This window comes from Giraffa tippelskirchi, chromosome 5 (assembly GCF_054371585.1).
Source record: "Giraffa tippelskirchi isolate mGirTip1 chromosome 5, T2T-mGirTip1v1.2.pri, whole genome shotgun sequence".
Lineage (NCBI taxonomy): Eukaryota > Metazoa > Chordata > Mammalia > Artiodactyla > Giraffidae > Giraffa > Giraffa tippelskirchi.
The window spans coordinates 16,804,236-16,823,475 of record NC_137279.1 but is presented as its reverse complement, the minus strand read 5'-3'; the positions used below and the strand labels follow the sequence as shown (position 1 = coordinate 16,823,475).

General features: G+C 41.9%; 1 protein-coding gene across 1 annotated transcript in view; it reads left to right on the top strand.

Annotated features, from left to right (window-relative positions):
* Nucleotides 1-19,240, top strand: part of RGSL1 (regulator of G protein signaling like 1) — a 126,647-nt gene that overhangs the window by 14,074 nt on the left and 93,333 nt on the right. The window lies entirely within an intron of this gene.

Sequence of the window (19,240 nt, the reverse complement as noted above, 5' to 3'; positions counted from 1 at the left end):
GCCCGCCAGGGTCCTCTGTCCATGGGGTTCTCCAGACAGGAATACTGAAGTGGGTTGCTATTTCCTTCTCCAGGGGATCTTCCCAACCCAGGGCTCTTATCTCCTGCATTGGCAGATGGGTTCTTTACCACTAGCACCATCTGGAAAGTTGATCTACTAACTAGAAATGCTGGCATTTAATTTTATGAGTGTGGGAGAAATAGCCTTCTGTAGTGGTAAGCTGGTGTGATTTAAGGGTTTATCTGTTTTAAGTCAATTAATCTACATTGTCTACCAAGCCTCCAACAGGCCCACTGGGAGCTGATATAAATGTAGCTCTTGGCCATCAACTTTGATGTGCAAACTACCTGAAGGGTGAAGTTGGTTGCTCCCACCCAACTCCCGTCTCACCTTCAGTATCCCAGAGTCTAGAATTCTCATGTACCCTGTCCATGCCACAGTTTCTGAGGCCAGGAAAGTGAATTCTCAAAGTTGCCTTGTAACTATGGATAGAGAGCACAAAAACTTGATGGTCCCAAAGCTTCTCATTCTCATTATGACCTTTGCTTCATTTTGGACACAATCTTCCAATAATATAGGCCACACATCTTAATGAGGTACAGTGTTTCTCATCATTGACCTGTGTCAGATAAACCTTCACCCCAAGGATTTCCCTGGTGGTCCAATGACTGGGACTCTGTGCTGCCAATGCAAGGGGCCTGGATTCAACCCATGGTCAGGGAACTAGGGGCTTCCCATGTGGTGCTAGTGGTAAAGGACCCCTCTGCCATGGCAGGAGATATAAGAGACCTAGGTTCAATCCCTGGGTCAGGAAGATCCCCTGGAGGAGGACATGGCAACCCACTCCAGTATTCATACCTGGAGAATCCCATGGACAGAGGAGCCTGGTGGGTTTAGAGTCACCAAGAGTCAGACATGATTGAAGTGACTTAACACACATGCATGCAAGGAACTAGGTCTCACAATTAAGAGTTTGTTTGTTGCATGCTACAACAAATATCGAAGATCTCCAGTGCCAACCCAGCACAGGCAAATAAATAAATATTTTTAAAACAAACAAAAACCCACTTCACCTGAAACTAATGCTACCAGTAATTAGTTTTTTACTGCTGTGCCACAAATTAGCATATAATTAGAAGCTTAACCAACACAGATTTATTATCTCACATTTTCCATGGGTCAGGAATCTAATATGGGTTAGTTGAGTCCTTTGCTCAAAATCTCCTCAAGCTGAAATTAAGGTGTTAGCTGGCTCAGGATCCTCTTGCAAGCTCATTGGCTGTTGGCAGAATTCAGCTCCTTGCTGTTCTAGGACTAAAGCTCCCATATCTTGCTGGCTGTTAGTGACTAAAGGTTTGCCCACACTTCCTTGCCATGTGACCCTCATTGGAAGTTCACAGCTTGCTTTTGTCCAGGCCAACGGGAATGTATCTCCTTGATGATTCACCTTGTAATGACCTCACCTGACTAAGTCAGACCTATTCAGGACACTCTTCCTTTTCACTAACTCACAATTCAACTGATTAGTATCATGGAAGTGATATTCCATTATATTCTCTAGTCCCACTCACACTTAAGGGGAGGACATTATACAGAACATGTATACCAGGGACAGGAATCTTGGGAGCCATCTAGAATTCTGCTTACCACACCATCCAATCCTCCTTTTTGTTCATTATTATAAGTTGCAATATAATTGTGCACATCTTTGTATCTTTCTCATTATTATATTATTATATTGCTAATACCTTCATAGTAGTAGTCGTGTTAGTCACTCAATTGTGTCCAACCAGGGGATTTTCCCCACCCAGCGACTGAACTTGAGTCTCCTGCATTGTAGGCAGGTACTTTACCATCTGAACCTTTTAGTACCTGGAAAATAGCAGCTGTTTTAGGATTTTTTCATTGAATTAATTAATCCTTTGATCTTCTTGATTGAATTTGGATGACCCGCTTAATGTGTTACCTGCAAGATTACAAATTAATCTCCTTCATTGTAAGTTTACTTTTGTGAAATTCATTTGTAAAACTTTTTCTCTTTTCATTGTTTCAAATATCTGGGAGTAAATTCTAGAGGCTTCTGGCCTCCAGTGCAATTACTTTACTGGTGTTTCAGATAGAGTGCCATCAGGAAATAGATGGCACCCAAGCAGGGATAGTTCAAGGAAGGCTTTAATTTTTTGTTGTTGCTGTTGCTGAGTTGTGTGGCCTGTGGGATCTTAGCTCCCTGAGTAGGGATGGAACCTGCATCCGATGCAGTGGAAGCACAGCCTCTTAACTGCTGAATCACCAGGAAAATCCCAAAGGAAGGTTTAATAAACGTACTTCTCTTAGAGATGTGCATAGGGTACGTGAAGTGAAGTGAGAGTCGGATCAGTCCTGTCTGACTCTTTGCGACCCTGTGGACTGTAGCTCACCGGTCTCCTCTGTCCATGGAATTCCCCAGGCAAGAATACTGGAGAGGGGCGCCATGCCCTTCTCCAGGCGATCTTCCCAACCCAGGGATCAAATCCCAATCTCCTGCATTGCAGGCAGATTCTTTACCATCTGAGCCACCAGGGAAGCCCAAAAAGGATAGCTGAGTAACTGTTGGAGCTATTACAACCTCTCGGGCCCAAGGGACATGAAATGAGAGAACTTCCTTGGTGTGTGCAAGGATAGCGTCGTGGGTTGAATGATGGCCCCCAAGAAGATATTTTCAAGTGCTAACCCCAGAACCTGTGAACTTGACCTTATTTGGCAAAGAGGTGTTTGCAGACATAGTTAAAGATCTTGAGGTAAGAGCATTCTGGATTTAGAGTGGGTTCTAAACCAATGACAGATGAGCTTATAAGCGAAAGGCAGAGGGAGGTTTGAAACACAGAGGCACACAGAGGAGCAACGTGAAGGTGGAGGCAGACAGTGGAGTGATGTATCTACAAGCTAAAGAACACCGAGGATTTCCAGCAGCCGTCAGAAATTAGGACAGAAACATGGGACAGACGTTCTCTGAGAGGCTCCAAACGGGACCAGCGCTGACTGCATCTTGATGTTGGACTTCTGGTAACCGTAACTCTGAGAGCATAAGTTCCTGTTGTTTTAACCCACCAAGTTTGTGGCCATTTGTTATGGCAGCTTAGGAAACTAATACTGATTGTGTTGTGGTGGAGGGGTACGGCCAGCCTGAGGGGACCCCAGAGATAGAAGCTAAGAGATTAATACCCCGATCTCAATCTTATTTCCATCCTCCTACTGGGGCTAGTCATTGGCCAAAAGTTAGAGGATAAGTGAGCTCAGTGATGTGAAATATACAAAGGCAGTCTCCTGGGAGAGGAAGCAGGATAGAGGAGAAAAATGAATTTGAAGGGGAAAATTAAAAGTATATGGCACACCTCTTTTAGATTATGGTAGACTAACATAGATCCTGATTTGTCTGGAGTAGTTTGGTTTTTACCTGTTGTTTCAGTGGAAAAATTAATTTTGTATCTTTTCTCTCTCAAGTGTCCACGTTTGAGTGATAAATTATATAGTCACACTAATTATAGGTTAAAATCCAATTGGTTCATTATTCAAATGGAGATAAAATCTGCTGTAGTGTATGTTAAACAAGTCACACCCATCAAGATGTTTTTTCTCTTGACTACCCTATGGTCCTAACCATTCTTGGTTACGGAGAACTTTTAAGACTTTCTGAAGTTAGCAAGAATACACACCTGTCTCCAAAACCTGCATCATATGCCCTGTATTTCCTGCATTTAACTTTTTTCACTTCATCTTGGAGATCTTTTCATGTCAGGACACAGGTCTCCCCTATTCCTTTTAACTTCTGCATTGTACCCCATAATTTATTTACCCATCCCTCTATTGGTCAACATTTATTATTTAAAGTTACCTATGGACACAGTGCTTCAGTACCTGTTCTTGTACATGCTTTTTGTGTAGATGTGTGAGTATTTCTAGAATATACACTGTATCACAGTTCTTAGCTACAGACAACAAGAATCCATTCTGACTAGTTTAAAGGAAAGGAATTCATTATAGCATCATTAGGAAGGCTGGAAAAAGACTCCAGGTTAAGTTTGAAGGACTAGTGCCCAGAATTTCACCGTCAGATGGGCTTAGGTTGTTGCCTCTGGCACTGACCTCGGAACTACAGGGCAAATCAGTTTGGTGATGGACAGAGGTTTCCATCTTTGCCAGTACTCTTGTTACAGAACAGAGACCTCATATGGATTCAGTTTCCTTACGTTGCTCATTCTGAGTTGAAGTATTAAGTAAGTGTGTCTAATTGGTCACATACCTGGACCCTCAGTTCAGTTCAGTTCAATCACTCAGTCATGTCCGACTCTGTGACCCCATGGACTGCAGCACGCCAGGCTTCCCTGTCCATCACCAACTCCCGGAGTTTACCCAAACTCATGTCCGTTGAGTCGGTGATGCCATCCAACCATCTCATCCTCTGTCGTCCCCTTCTCCTCCCACCTTCAATCTTTCCCAGCATCAGGGTCTTTTCAAATGAGTTAGCTCTTTGCATCAGGTGGCCAAAGTATTGGAGTTTCAGCTTCAACATCAGTCCTTCCAATGAACACCCAGGACTGATCTCCTTTAGGATGGACTGGTCGGATCTCCTTGCAGTCCAAGGGACTCTCAAGAGTCTCCTCCAACACCACAGTTCAAAAACATCAATCCTCCAGCACTCGGCTTTCTTTATAGTCCAACTCTCACATCCATACGTGACTACTGGAAAACCATAGCCTTGACTAGATGTACCTTTGTTGGCAAAGTAATGTCTCTGCTTTTTAATATGCCATCTAGGTTGGTCATAGCTTTCTTTCCAAGGAGCAAGCGTCTTTTAATTTCATGGCTGCAGTCACCATCTGCAGTGATTTTGGAGCCCCTCAAAAAAAAGTCTGCCACTGTTCCCACTGTTTCCCCATCTATTTGCCATGAAGCAATGGGACCAGATGCCGTGATTTTAGTTTTCTGAATGTTGAGTTTTAAGTCATATTTTTCACTCTCCTCTTTCACTTTCATCAAGAGGCTTTTTAGTTCTTCTTCACTTTCTGCCATAAGGGTGATGTCATCTGCATATCTGAGGTTATTGATATCTTTCCTGGCAATCTTGATTCCAGCTTGTGCTTCATACAGCCCAGCATTTCTCATGATGTACTCTGCATATAAGTTAAATAAGCAGGGTGACAATATACAGCCTTGACGTACTCCTTTTCCAATTTGGAACCAGTCTGTTGTTCCATGTCCAGCTCTAACTGTTGCTTTTTGACCTGCATATAGATTTCTCAAGAGGTAGGTCAGGTGGTCTGGTATTGCCATCTCTTTCAGAATTTTCCAGTTTATTGTGATCCACACAGTCAAAGCCTTTGGCATAGTCAATAAAGCAGAAATAGATGTTTTTCTGGAACTCTCTTGCTTTTTCGATGATCCAGCAGATGTTGGCAATTTGATCTCTGGTTCCACTGGCTTTTCTAAAACCTGGACCCTAGCTGACTACAAAGGAGGTGAGGGGTTAAAAGCAGATATCTTATCAGGAAGGCAGGCCTGACAAAATGGAAATATCAAAATATTGGGAGGCTATTTCAAAGATGTTGTTAGGTTCACATGACAAATGTCCACTGCAGGTAGCAGGAAGTGGAAAAGTTTGCTTGGAAGATATATGCACTTTAAATTCTAGCACACCAAGTGTCTGTCAAACTGACTTTAAGAAAATGTGGACCAATTCATATTTCTACTTACATTATATGATAATTCCTTTTAGTTGTTGAGGCAAAACCTCACCAGAGACACAGGACAAAGCACAATGTATCTGTCTGACAAAGGAGAGAAGAGCAAAACTCAGGCTGTCTACTCTCCTCTCTCTTGCTATTGTTGTTCAGTCACCCAGTTGTGTCCAAATCTTTGCAACCCCATGGACTGCAGCATGCCAGGCCTCCCTGTCCCTCACCATTCCCTGAAGTTTGCCCAAGGTCATGTCCATTGCATGAGTGATGCCATCCAGCCATCTCATCCTCTGACACCCTCTCCTCCTTCTGCCCTCTCCCTTGAGGGCTCTTCAAGTTTGGGGATTTATATATATATATATATATATATATATATATATATATATATATAAAACTAACTTCCACCTACTTTTATCATATCCCTCTGGTCACTGCTCCCAGACAGAATGAAAAGTTCTCAACAGGAGTCTATACTTTTAGTGAGCTGGTTCTCACTGTTCCATTCCACTCTAGTAGATTAGTTCTTAGTAGAACTAATTGACTTCTGCCAAAGGATGAAGATAAATATTTCCCAGTGTGCACCTGTGAGAATATATGCTCTCCTGAGGTCTGTTTGGGCCTTTGAGATGTTTCTGGTTGCACTTGTCTTTCTCTCCCATGGCTTGCTTTCTTCTGCTACTGTCCAGTACTTAGAGGAGCAGTAGACAGGAATATTAACACAGAGATTATCAAGAAAAAGCCTGGGTTATACTAAAACATATGCACATCATTTAAGATCCCTTACTTATTCTCTGATCATATTGAAAACATTAAACTTTATAAACATTTGGGAGTGTGCTCACATTATACATATTGAGTATCTATCCAGCCTCTTCATTTTTCTGTAAAAGACAGATTTAGGGGACCACCAAGAAAGCCCTTCACTTACCCCTAAATATCCACTGGACAATAGGTGAACCTGAAAAAGTACCTTTTGAGATTAATTTTGGATGTCAGAGTATTATTTCTTATTAACATGCAAATATGTTGAGACAAGTAGATTCAGTGAACAACCTGTATTTAATATGAATTAGCTCATCAACCTTATTCTCATCTGCTGTGTGTCTAATACATATATAGGTAGAAAGAGTTCTAAGCACTAGGTGATATTCAGCTGCATTTGTAGAATTGTGTTCAAGGTAAGGGTCTTCTTGTAAGGGGGATGGTGAAGATCAAGGTACAGGGAATGTGAGGCACGCCCTGGGCACACCAAAGGTTCTGGCTTGTTGTAAGAGGTACATGGAACAGGAGTTTCTCTGGGAGGAATAGGTGTTCTGAGAGGAGGAGAAGTCCATCATTCAATGTGAATGATGCTGACATCAAACAGCCTTCTGCATAATCAATCATCTGTCCTTACTGTATAAGCAATGCTGTGGGCAGAGAGGCAGCACTCATATCTGATAGCACACCTAGTGGAGAGGAGGAGATTTTACACATCAAACAGTCTTCTGCATAATCAATCATCTGTCCTTACTGTTTAAGCAATGCTGTGGGCAGAGAGGCAGCACTCATATCTGATAGCACACCTAGTGGAGAGGAGGAGATTTTACACATCAAACAGTCTTCTGCATAATCAATCATCTGTCCTTACTGTATAAGCAATGCTGTGGGCAGAGAGGCAGCACTCATATCTAATAGCACACCTAGTGGAGAGGAGATTTTACACCCAGGTCACAGCACTGCCTGAGAGCCCTCAGTCTCATCTTTCAGCTTCTCCCTTTCCTGCATCTCTTTAATATCAGAAAGTCCAATCTGTCCGTGCTCTTGAGGATGAAGGTCATTTCTTAACTGGGGGAGAGTTAAGAAATTTTCACACTCAAATCCCACTTTGAGTGTGATTTGAGTGTGAAATCACATAGAATTATGTTCAAGGTAAGAGTCTTCTTGTAAGGGGGAGTGTGAAAATGCTGCGGGAGAGTTTAAGATTGCTTTATGAAGTGCTTACCTTCCTTATTCCATTTTAGCTTCAAACTCTTTTCTTTTTCTTACACAAGTGTGGCATAGATTGGCTAACAATTCATCACATTCATTTCCTTTTCCTTTGCTGATAAACTACATTTTTCACCTGTCTTGTAGGTGGATGCAGCCTTGCAGTTGGGCCAATGGAGTTTGAATGGAAATGAGATATATTACTTTCTGGTCACATCCATAAAATCCTTTCTAACATACTCTTCCATGCTATTTTCCTTTCCTCTGGATTTATACAGAATATCACAGCTTATTTGAAAGTCTTATGTTGTTGAGGTTGGAGGAGCCACACGATGAAAGGAACAGGTTTCCTGGGATACTCCTTTTAGCAGGCCTGTACATTGTTCAGGAACACTCATTTTAGACTACATGTGTTCAAGGAATAAACCTTTTTTTGATTAAGAAGTGGAAAATTTTCACATTGTTTGTTATAGCAGCTAGTTTACCTGAACTAATGGAAAACTTATATGTAGTCTTTATAGGAAAATTGTAAAAAATCAATAAGCAAAAATGAGAGAAAAAGTAAGCAATTCCAAACCTAATGATAACCACTGTTGATATTTTACTATAGAATCCTAGCTTTTAAGAAGGCAGTATGGTGAAATGGGGGTGGGGGGTGAATGACAGGAAATAGATCAGGAATCCAGTCTTATTTTCCCCCTAAATAGCAGAGCTTTGGTTTCTCTTTAGAAAAAGGAAAGAGCTTTGTCATCTGTGTTATTTAAGGAGGGGAGGAAGGATGCAGGGAAGGGAAGGGGAGGGAAGGAAATGGAAGAGAAAAGGGAGGGAAAGAGAGAGAAAGAGGGAGGGAAACATTCAGTTGTTGCCTAGGAGGAAGTGATTTTGTTATCCCACAATTTTTCCTTCTTAGCTCATGGTCAAAACACTCAGACAACTTCGAAGAGCTGAACTCTCAGGCGGAGGAGGTACCGTGACATGCACTTGACACTGTGATGAGTGAACCAGGGGGGAGAAATCTCTGGTACCCTCTTTGGTTCTTGCCTTTGCTCTAGGGAGTTGTTCAGCTGCTCTGAGCAGAAGTGGCCTTCTGTGCAGCAAAGACCATTGCTCCACCAAGTATTTGCCATTAGCAAAGAGCCAGGGCACATTTCTGAGTAGTCCCATTCTACCTATTTGGGACTGCAGATGTCAAAAAAACTATTTTAGATCACTCATAATGAGATCTCCAGCACATCAGAGCTGTAGCTCTAAGTGGCATAGTGGACACTGAGGGACAAGCAGATACCACTCATCTCCTGACCACCATATTTATCTCCACCTCTTGGCCATTTCTGGCAGCTGTGAGTCAGCGGCCAGAGGATGAGAGAGAACAGTAGCACTGGCCCAGCAGCAATGTGAGGTTGAAAGTGGCACGTATGAGGACAAGGAGCCCCACTTCAGGTCCCGTCCAGGTTTCTCAGGCCCCCACCTTGGCCAGGCACCAAAGCTGCATGATGTTCATTAAAACATGAACATCCTGATAAAGACTTTGAAGATAGGAATCTCCCACCCCAAACCAGACAGGGCCCATGAGTAGCCAAGAAGGAAGTCAAAGGTAGTGAATGATTAGCAGAGCTGGCAGACAGCTCCAGGGTCTGTGGACACCGAGTACCTGGAAAAAGTTTCATGAGGAAAATCAGGTTGACCACAGGAGCCCACGGAAGTCCTTCATGGTCTGGCTGTTCCATGGCAAGATTCAACTTCAGACCTGCCTCCCCCAGCCACCACCCCATGTTCTCAAGGGGCCCCAGGCACAGACACTGCCATTTGTCTGGCATGAAATACCTGAATGAGCCTGAATGCCTTCAGAAGTTCAGCAAATATGGATTTACTAAATCTTGACCTCAGAAAGCTTCCAATATAGTTAAAAGTGTAGTAGGCTCAGATATGCATAGGAAATACATAACTTACACATTAATTAAAAAATGTTATGCTGAGTGATGCATAGAGTGCAGGTTAGAATAGTTCATTGACATGACAGGAGTGTCCCTGGGGGAGGGTCAAGGTTAGTCAGAATCACTGGTCAGTATGTCTTAGAAAACTATCAGAAGCTCAGGGAAGGTTTTAGTGTCAAGTTCTTTCAAAAGTCTTGATACCAACTTTAGAAGAATTCTTCATTTCTTATCATTGCAGGGCCAATATGGCTAAGAACCCAGTGCTGTACTGGCTGGGTCGTAGAGGAGCAGGGGCAATTAAATGCCTGCCCTGCCAGTCTCTGGGGGTTTCCCCAGATGGCTCAGTGTAAAGAATCCACCTGCCAATGCAGGATACCCAGGTTTGACCCCCATATCAGGAAGATCCCCTGGAGTAGGAAATGGCAACTCACTCCAGTATTCTTGCCTGGACAAGAATCCATGGACAGAGGAGTATCCATGGACAGAAGAGCCCGGTGGGCTACAGTCCATGGGGCTGCAAAGAGTCAGACATGACTGAGTGACTAAACACCACCAGTCTCTAATGATAAGATGAGATCACCCATGGGGGAAGGAATAGGACCCTGAGATTTGAGATGGGGAAAGCAAGTGAAGCTGAGAAATTTGAACTCCCAAATTCCATAGGACCTCTCTTTCTGATGGAGGAAAGCCCTATTCCCACCTGAGACAAAAGGTCTTCCTCTGCACAGATAACTTTCAATGGCTGTATCCTGGAGGGATCCATCATCAATGGATGCCAGCCTTTGTAGGACCTACTCCCACCACTCTTATTACCTCTGTGTCCATAACAAGAGTAGATCCTAATACAGGCCAGACAAGAATGTACAAGACCTGGTCTGGGGTGAGAGAGGAAATCAATACCAAATCAGTACCAATCAATACCAAAAGGATCATAAAAGCTCACCAGTCAGCCCTGGCCAGAGTGTGGGGAATGTGGATGTGGATGAATTCTAAAGGTGTATGACATGTAAAGTGAAACTGAAGAATTGATGGAGCCACATTTGTCAATGTGAGTTTACTTTCCTGAGATTCTAGGTTCAATATGTGCCTTGAGCATCTGGAAACAGTATAAATATTTGGCCAGGTTGGCCAATTGAAACCTGGGCTCAATGGTGGCCTACAGTCAAGCTAAGCTGACATATTGGAACTGCCCTGGCAAACTCTAGAGAAGCAGTGCCCAATAGAACATTCTGCTAAGATGGGAATTTTCCATAATCTATACTGTCCAGTATGATAACTTCTAACCACTTATGGCTATTGGGTACTTGAAATGTGGCCAGTACTACTAGGGAACTGAATTTTAAAATTTTTAATTAATGGTTTATTTATTTTTGGCTGTTCTGGGTCTTTGTTGCTGTGTGGGCTTTTGTCTAGTTGGGGTGAGCTGGGGCTACTCTCTAGTTGGTATGCGTGGGCTTCTCACTGGTGGTTTCCCTTGTTGTAGAGCATGGGCTCTGGGGCACATGGGCTTCCATAGTTGTGGCACATGGGCTCAGTAGTTATGGTTCCCAGGCTCTAGAGTACAGGCTCAAAAGTTGTGGCACATGGGCTTAGTTGCTCTATGGCATGTAAGGTCTTCCTGGATCAGGTATTGAACCCATGTCTCCTGCATTGGCAGGCAGATTCTTTACAACTGAGCCACCAGGGAACCTTGGAAACTGAATTTTTAATTGTAATGAGTCTAAATTTAACTAGTCAGATGTGGATAGTGGACATTGTATTGGATGGTGCAGCTCTAGTGTAAAGAGACTGAAAGCTCAGGAAATGTCAAAGAGACATTTTTTTTTTCTTTTTGGCCACACTGCACAGCTTGTGGGATCTTAGTTCCCCACCCAGGGATTGAACCCAGGTCCTCAGCAGTGAAAGCATTGAGCCCTAATCACTGGACTGCCAGGGAATTCTCAAGGAAACTTCCTTCTTTATCTGAATCCACTCTGGCTGCATCCCATGGGCTTTGATACATGGAGTGCTTTCATTGTCATTCACTTCTGAATAATTTTTCATTTATATTTTAATTTAATTTTTTCTTGAACCTAAAAGTTATCTATAAGGCCATATTTTAATTTCCAAAAAAATTGTTTCTTTTTTCTTTTGTTATCTTTTTATGTGATGTTATTTCTGCTTCTTAAAAATATGTTGCTTTTCTTTCATAAATGTTCCATGGGAAGTATTGAAATATTCTATATTCCTGTTAATTTTTATATGATATATATATGATGATTTCTGAGATGAGCATGTTGTATTCTTTGACTATGACTCCAGATTTGTTCATTTTTATTTCTATCAATTTTTATTTTATGCATATAGATGCCACAATGTTAATATTAATACATTAAAATTGATAATTGTTTTATCTTCTTTGTGAATTGAATAGAAAAGAGAAAATATATTTGTCCCTTTTAATTGTTAGTGATTTTCATCTTTAGTTTTGTTTTGTCTGATGTTAGTATTATAACATCTACTTTCTTTAATTATTTTTCTAATCTACTTTAATGCCTATGTTTTCAACCTTTGTGCCCAGTTTTTTAAGCATATGTCTTGTAATCACCATGTTGCTTAACTTTGTATTTTAACTTGTTCTGAAAATCTGTTACTTTGGCAGAGGAATTTAAGATACATTTATTGTGATCATTGATATAGTTGGACTTATTTTTAGAATTTTATCTTATGCTTGTCTTATTTCTTATTTTCATCCTAACTTCTGTTCCTCCTTTAAGAAGATTTCCATAGGACTGAGTAACTTACATTTACTAGAACAACACTATTTGTTGTTATTAAGCAACACTTATTAACAATAAGTGTTGTTATTGGCAACACTTTACTGTGCTTCTACATTCTCTAACCTTGCTTACTCCTCTGGCTCCAGCTTTGTAAAACTTTGCAAACCGTCCTGCTGAATCTTGGAACCTGGACATGATTGACATACAGGCATGTCAGATAGGCAGAGTTGTCCTTGTGTTCTCATGGCACCAATTGTTTGTGTGACAACTTCTGTCCTTTCATTCCTCAAATAAATGAATTTTTATATATGGAATTTAATAAAAACCAGGGCCTTATCCCACCGGTACTTCATTCAGAGCAGTAGCATCTAGGGTAGCCATTTTTGGTTAGTATCTTTTTTGTCTGCTAAGAAAACATTTTGAGACATCCTAAGAAACAATAAGATGAAGTGGGTAGTAGTCCAGACCCTGGGCCTGCTCTGCTGTGGTTGGAATCTCAGCTTTGTTACCTACTCTGTTGTCCAATAGTTATAAGATATCAGTCCAGTTAGTTAACTTCTCTAGGCCATGCTTTCCTCATACGAAATAATGTCAATTATAGTATCTCCCTGAGGATTACTGTGAGGATTAAAAGAGGTAATCCATGTGAAAACATTCAGCACAATACTTAGCATATAGTAAGAACTCAGAAAATGATAAATGATATATATATTTTTTGGCCTCACTATGCAACATGTGGGGCCTTAGTTCCCGGGATAGGGATCAAACCTGTGCCCCCTGCAATGGAAGCTTGGAGTCTAAACTGCTGGACCACCAGGTAAGTCCCAGTAACTGATATTCTTAAGAATGATCTTAGTCCATAGCCAGGACTCAAAACAAAGCTATTTTCACACAAATTGACATTTTCTGAATCCCTCCCTGAAGGAGAGCTGTGGAACTTCTTGAAGACTCATGACATCTCTATGAAGAGGTATAATCTACTTCTCCTGATCTTCTTAGCGTCTCAAAGCTGACTGAAGATGTATATCCGTGAACAGAGGGGCCAGGGTTTAAGCAAGTGCTACATGCACTGGCCTCAACCTGATAACCTCTGCCCTCTCTGTATGTTTTGTCTTCAGTTGCTGGATAAAGAAGACCTAGCCTGAATGAAATATTCAGACCTGGATCTTTTCATGTCCCAAATTAACATTAATGAGCAAACAGGGAAAGATCAAGAGGGCTGCGACTGGGGCTTAGGGGAAACTTTGAAGCAGAAGCCAGGAAGGGGTAGATGCCCTCTGGAAATGGGCCAGCGTTTGCTTTTGATGACAGCAAGCCCTCAGATCTTGTTCATTTGAGCTGAATACAAGGAATTCTGGTACCAGCATACCTGAGATTTCACCTTTTGCAATGCCTCTGTATTCCTCATTCAACAAACATGTGTTGAATACCTACTATGAGCAAGAAATTTGCTCTAATGCTTTTATTACATGTCGTGAGTAGTACCAAGATGAATAAGACACTGTCACAGCCCACAGGGATTCTTTTGTTCTAGCAGAGGAAATAAGATTTACACAAATGGCCACATTACAGGGGGGATTGTGACATGCCAGAAAAAAGGTACAACGTTCCATCTGATTGAGGAAGAAGCAACTGTTTCCACCTTAGAAAGAAGCAAGAGCTACTGTGAGCAGGTTGTAGATGGGAGCTATCCTTTTAGGACTAGTGGGGTCTGGACCAGTAGAAATGAGCAGTGGTCTTTCCGGTGGAGTGCGCAGGATGAGCACTGACAGGGCAGTCCAGGGAGTGTTCTGGAAACAGCAAGTAGTACCTACCCTGTTTCTTCTAGCTATGTTTTCATGGGGAAATCTGAATAATTTGAGCTCAGTTTCCCCATGGGGCTAGTTCTGTATACTTCTCGAAATAATTGTAAAGATTAAAGGGCTTGTGGGAATTCCCTGGTGGTCCAGTGGCTAAGACTCTGTGCTCCCTATGCAGGGGGCCCAGGTTCAATTCCTGCGCAGTGAACTAGGTCCCACATGCTACAACTAAAGATCCCACATGCTGCAACTAAGTCCCAGTGTAGCTAAATAAGTCAATAAATGTCTTTTTAAAAAATAGATTAAATGGCTTGTAATAGGCGAGGGTGTAAATCATTGTAAATGCTTGAATAATGGTAATTAGTGTCCCTTGTGCTGTTTCTGTTTCTCCCCTTCATTCTAGGCCCTAAGCTGGTGAAAAACAGATTCCCAGGAATTTCTACTGGGACATGGAATTTGAGGGCAAAAAAGGGAGGGATCTGCAGGTGTATACTGATTTTAAATAAGGAGGTGTGGGATTGCCACAGGCAGTCCCCAGCAGAAGCAGTTCCCTCCTTTCATCAAAGGGCCCCCGTGTCCAGGTTAGAACTATTCCCATCTTGTTACAAACTCTAAGATATCATGAGTATCTTTTCTAAGCGTATTGTCACATCTACATCATCACTTCTTTCAAAGACATTCTCTTCACTGTTTCCCCCGTCTTCTCGTTAAAGACTTTTCCAGAAAGGAGCTTTAGAATCCATCAGCCATTGTGTTCCTAGCAGAGCTGGTCATCTGGACTTGTCTCAAGAGTAATAGACCTCATTTGGAACTCTATCATGCCATTTCCCATATTTGTTAGTTGTTCCATGGCATTTTATCCTCTCCCTCCACACATGGTATGAGCAGTTCAGTTCTAGCAACTAATTCAAATTTTACTTCTGCAATTATAGAGGTGTGTTGTGAAGATTACATTGATTCACTCATTCAACACATAATTACATTTTAATGGGAGGAGATAGATAATAAAAGATAAACAAGCAATGTATGTATATATTGGACGCTGGTAAAGTCTAGAGAGAGAAATAAAGCAGAGAAAGGGAATAGGATTCACCAGGCCTGTGAGAGGTTGCTGTTTTGATTAGGGTCATCAGTGAAGACCTATGTGATAATGGTGACATTTGAGCAGAGATGTAAAAGAAGTGATGTGAGCTAGTGAGTCCTTCAGATATCTGGTTCAGTTCAGTTACTCAGTTGTGTCCAACTCTCTGCAACCCCATGGACTGAAGCACGCCAGGCCTCCCTGTCCATCACCAACTCCCGGAGTTTACTCAAACTCATGTCCATTGAGTCAGTGATGCCATCCAACCATCTCATCCTCTGTCGTCCCCATCTCCTCCCACCTTCAATCTTTCCCAGCATCAGGGTCTTTTCAAATGAGTCAGCTCTTCACATCAGGTGGCCAAAGTATTGGAGTTTCAGCTCAACATCAGTCCTTCCAATGAATATTCAGGACTGATTTCCTTTAGGATGGACTAGTTGGATCTCCTTGCAGTCCAAAGGACTCTCAAGGGACTCTCAACACCATAGTTCAAAAGCATCAATTCTTCGCCACTCAGCTTTCTTTATAGCCCAACTCTCACATCCATATATGACTACTGGAATAACTGTAGCTTTGACTAGATGGACCTTTGTTGGCAAAGTAATGTCTCTGCTGGGGAAGGGACCAGTTAAGAAGATAATAGTTATCCAGGTGAGAATTGATAGTGGTGTGGACCAGGATGAGAGAGGTGAAGATGGTGAGAAGTGGTCAGAGCTTGTATGATATTTGAAGGTAGCGTCAAGAGGATTAAGAGATTGATTAGATGTGTAATATAACAGAAAGAAAAGCATTTAAAAGAAAAAAAAAACAGCACCAGAAGTTTTTAGCCTGAGGAACTGGAGAGATGAATTTGCATTCTATTGTGATACAGAGGCTTCGGGAAAAAGGATTTGGGGGAAAGACAAGGAGTTTATTTGGGGACACTTTAAATTTGAGATGCTTGTTGGATGTTGATGTATTGATATCGTGCTCAGTCATGTCCCACTCTTTGTGACCCCATGGACTTCAGCCCTCCAGGCTCCTCTGTCCATGGAATTCTCCAGGGAAGAATACTGGAGTGGGTTGCCATTTCCTTCTTCAATCAAGTATTGATGGCAATTGGTTATAAGTATCGGGAGCTCAGGGAGAAGTCAGGACTAGAATACAGGAGTGCGAGCTAGCATATAATTCTACTAATTTTCAGTGAAGTGATTCTCAGGAACTGTGAAGGATCTGAGTTTTAAGGTCAGCTTACCACAGCCTAATGGATGCTGACAGAAGACATGAGTTCCTGGGGTCACAGACAAGACCTTATTACTCTCAGTAATAGCAGTAGACAGAGTACCCACCTTTCCCTGCCCTGTGCCCTGAATCTCAGTTTCCTAAGGCAGTGTGGATAGGGCCAGAGGGACCTGCACACACACAGTGGGTTGCATGACAGGAAAACAACCCCAGACTAAGGAAGCCTGAAGCTTTTGTAATAAGCAATAAGCGTGCCTATCCTCTTCTCGGAGACAGACCCTATCTGTATGTTCCAAAGCTGTTTGCTACACCAATGTCCTTGAAAAGACAGTCCTCATCTCTGCTCATGAGCTGTTCAGACATCCAGAAGACCACAGAGAATTCTCCCACGTGGTGTCACTCCCAAAGGAGCATTGTAGAAATATTATGGGGCACTTTTGGTTCTTTTTAATGACTGAGGGTGCTACTGGCTTTTCATAAGCAGAATCAAGGACTATTCGATATCCTGATGTGTGTGGACCAATATCACATAAAGAGAATGATCTCAGGTCCCACACAACTGTTACTGTCTTGTCAGGCATCCACTTAAGTGAAAAATTATAATTATTTGAATTATTTGAAACTAGACTCTATTTCTGCTTTACAAAATATTCTTTTTGGATGACAATATACACTTAATATTTAATCATTTAAATCAAAGGAACATTGTACTTTGCTTTGTGCAAAATTTTATCAAAAGTTACTATTTGGGGAAAAAATACATTGTTAGCAGCAAGATCCATTATTTGAGTAGCCATCCTTATATCAGATTACAGTTGCAGCTAAAACAATTATAGTAATTGTAAATGTGTGTGTGTATTCAGCCTTTATTTCATAAAGTCAAAAAGGATGAAATAGATATTTTTTGGAATATTATCGAACTTCTCTTAAGTAAAACTTACTCTTTATAAGAGGACATCATAGAGTCAGATGCTTGTATCAAACCCTGTTGAAAGGTCAACAAAGAAGAGGACTGGAAAGTGACCATTGGATTTAGCAGCATAGAAATCATTAGTGACCTTGAAAAGAACAATTTCAGTGGAGAGGTGGGGGCAAGAATCTGTTTGAAGTTAGTTCAAAAGAGCATGAGAGGACAGGAGTTGAGACACGAGTATAAACAACTTCTTTGAGGAAGTTTCCTATAAAGGAGAGAAGAGCAAGAGGATGATTTGCAACATACTTATCCCAGTGCCTGGCACACAAAAAAGGCTTTAAAAAATGTTGGGCAAAGAAGGGCATGATGATTTAATGGAGGTGCTCAGTATTTGTTGGTTTGTTATAGGAAGAGCCAATTTTGACTATGTGTTGGATCTGTTTCTTTGACTTTAATCTTTCCTTCTCATTGCTTTTGTTATTATAATCATATGTAATGTCCTGCTTCAGGGAACCCTGCCCCTCTACTTAATTGTTAAACTAAAATGCCTTTATTCAGAACCCTGTACACCTGTGGAAGGGACTATAGGAAGGAAGAAATTAACACATTCCCTCTCTGAGACTGGCCATTCTAGGAGATATTTGTAAGGTTAATGGCTTTTTTAATTTTACTTCCTCCCCTCCCCCTCCCTGTTCTATAAAAGAACCTGGCATCCAGACCCCAACAAGATGGTTATTTTGAGACATTAGTCCACCACCTTCTTATCTGCCAGCTTTCCAAATAAAGTCATATTCCTTGCGTCAACACCTTGTCTGTAGACTTACTGGCCTGTTGTGCAGCGAGCAGAGTGAGCTTAGTCTCAGTAACAGTTTACTGAATAAGAGCTAATGAAAAGAAATGCAGACATAGAGGCTGGTCAGGAAAAGCTTCCTGGAGCCTTGTAGTCTTAAAAGAAATGATGGAGTTAGAGGGGAGGATAGAGGTGAGAAGGCATTTCAGGCATGAGCCAGGGCACCCAAAGGGGAAGAGTTGGGCAGGGGAGGGGACTGCCTGCCAAGCTAGGGAGCTTTGGAGGAATAGCCAGGTTTGACTAGAGAGACCTGGAGACAGATAATAGAAGACCTTGGATGCCAGACTGTAGCATTTATTTTGGGTCTGATGAATCAGTAGGGTGCCAGAGATCTTGAGCAGTCAGGGACATAGTAGGAATATAGCATTGATTGTGTTTCTCAGACTATGAGTTATGCTTCTATTCCAAGTGTTGAAGTTGGGCAGGTTACAACTTGTGCTGCCGACAATCTAATGAAAAGCACATATTTTTATGCGAATCCAACCTTTGGTTCTTTTTCCCCGAGTTAGGTCCATTCTGGGAATACAATTCTGGGGAAATTGATTAATGGGAAATAGAAACTCACCAGGGATCTAAGGAGGGGTGGGGAGAAGGAGTTTTTCCAAAGAGTACATTTGATGGTGCCTTTGAAACAGACTGTTTCTGCAGAAAGCTAGGCACTGCTGTCAGCTGGTTGTTAGCAGCAGGCCCTGGTTTCTCAGACAGGAGCCTAGATCCCTTAACAATGCCTCTTCATTTCCGTGAATCAGGGTGAGAAAACTGCAACCCAGCTGGTATTTTAGAAGTAGGGTTATTCATCTTGTCATGTATAGTATTGAGAGTCTGATCAGGCAAGATTGACACAGTCCAGTTACCCAGAGAATGAGTGATGAGGGTCAGTCCAAGAGGCAGTGTGGCCCAGGAACAAGTACCAGGCTATGGTCCCGACTCAACCCGGGTTTAAATCCCAGTCTTTCACCTCCTGCCTATGTGACCTCTGACAAGTCCCTAAACCTTAATTA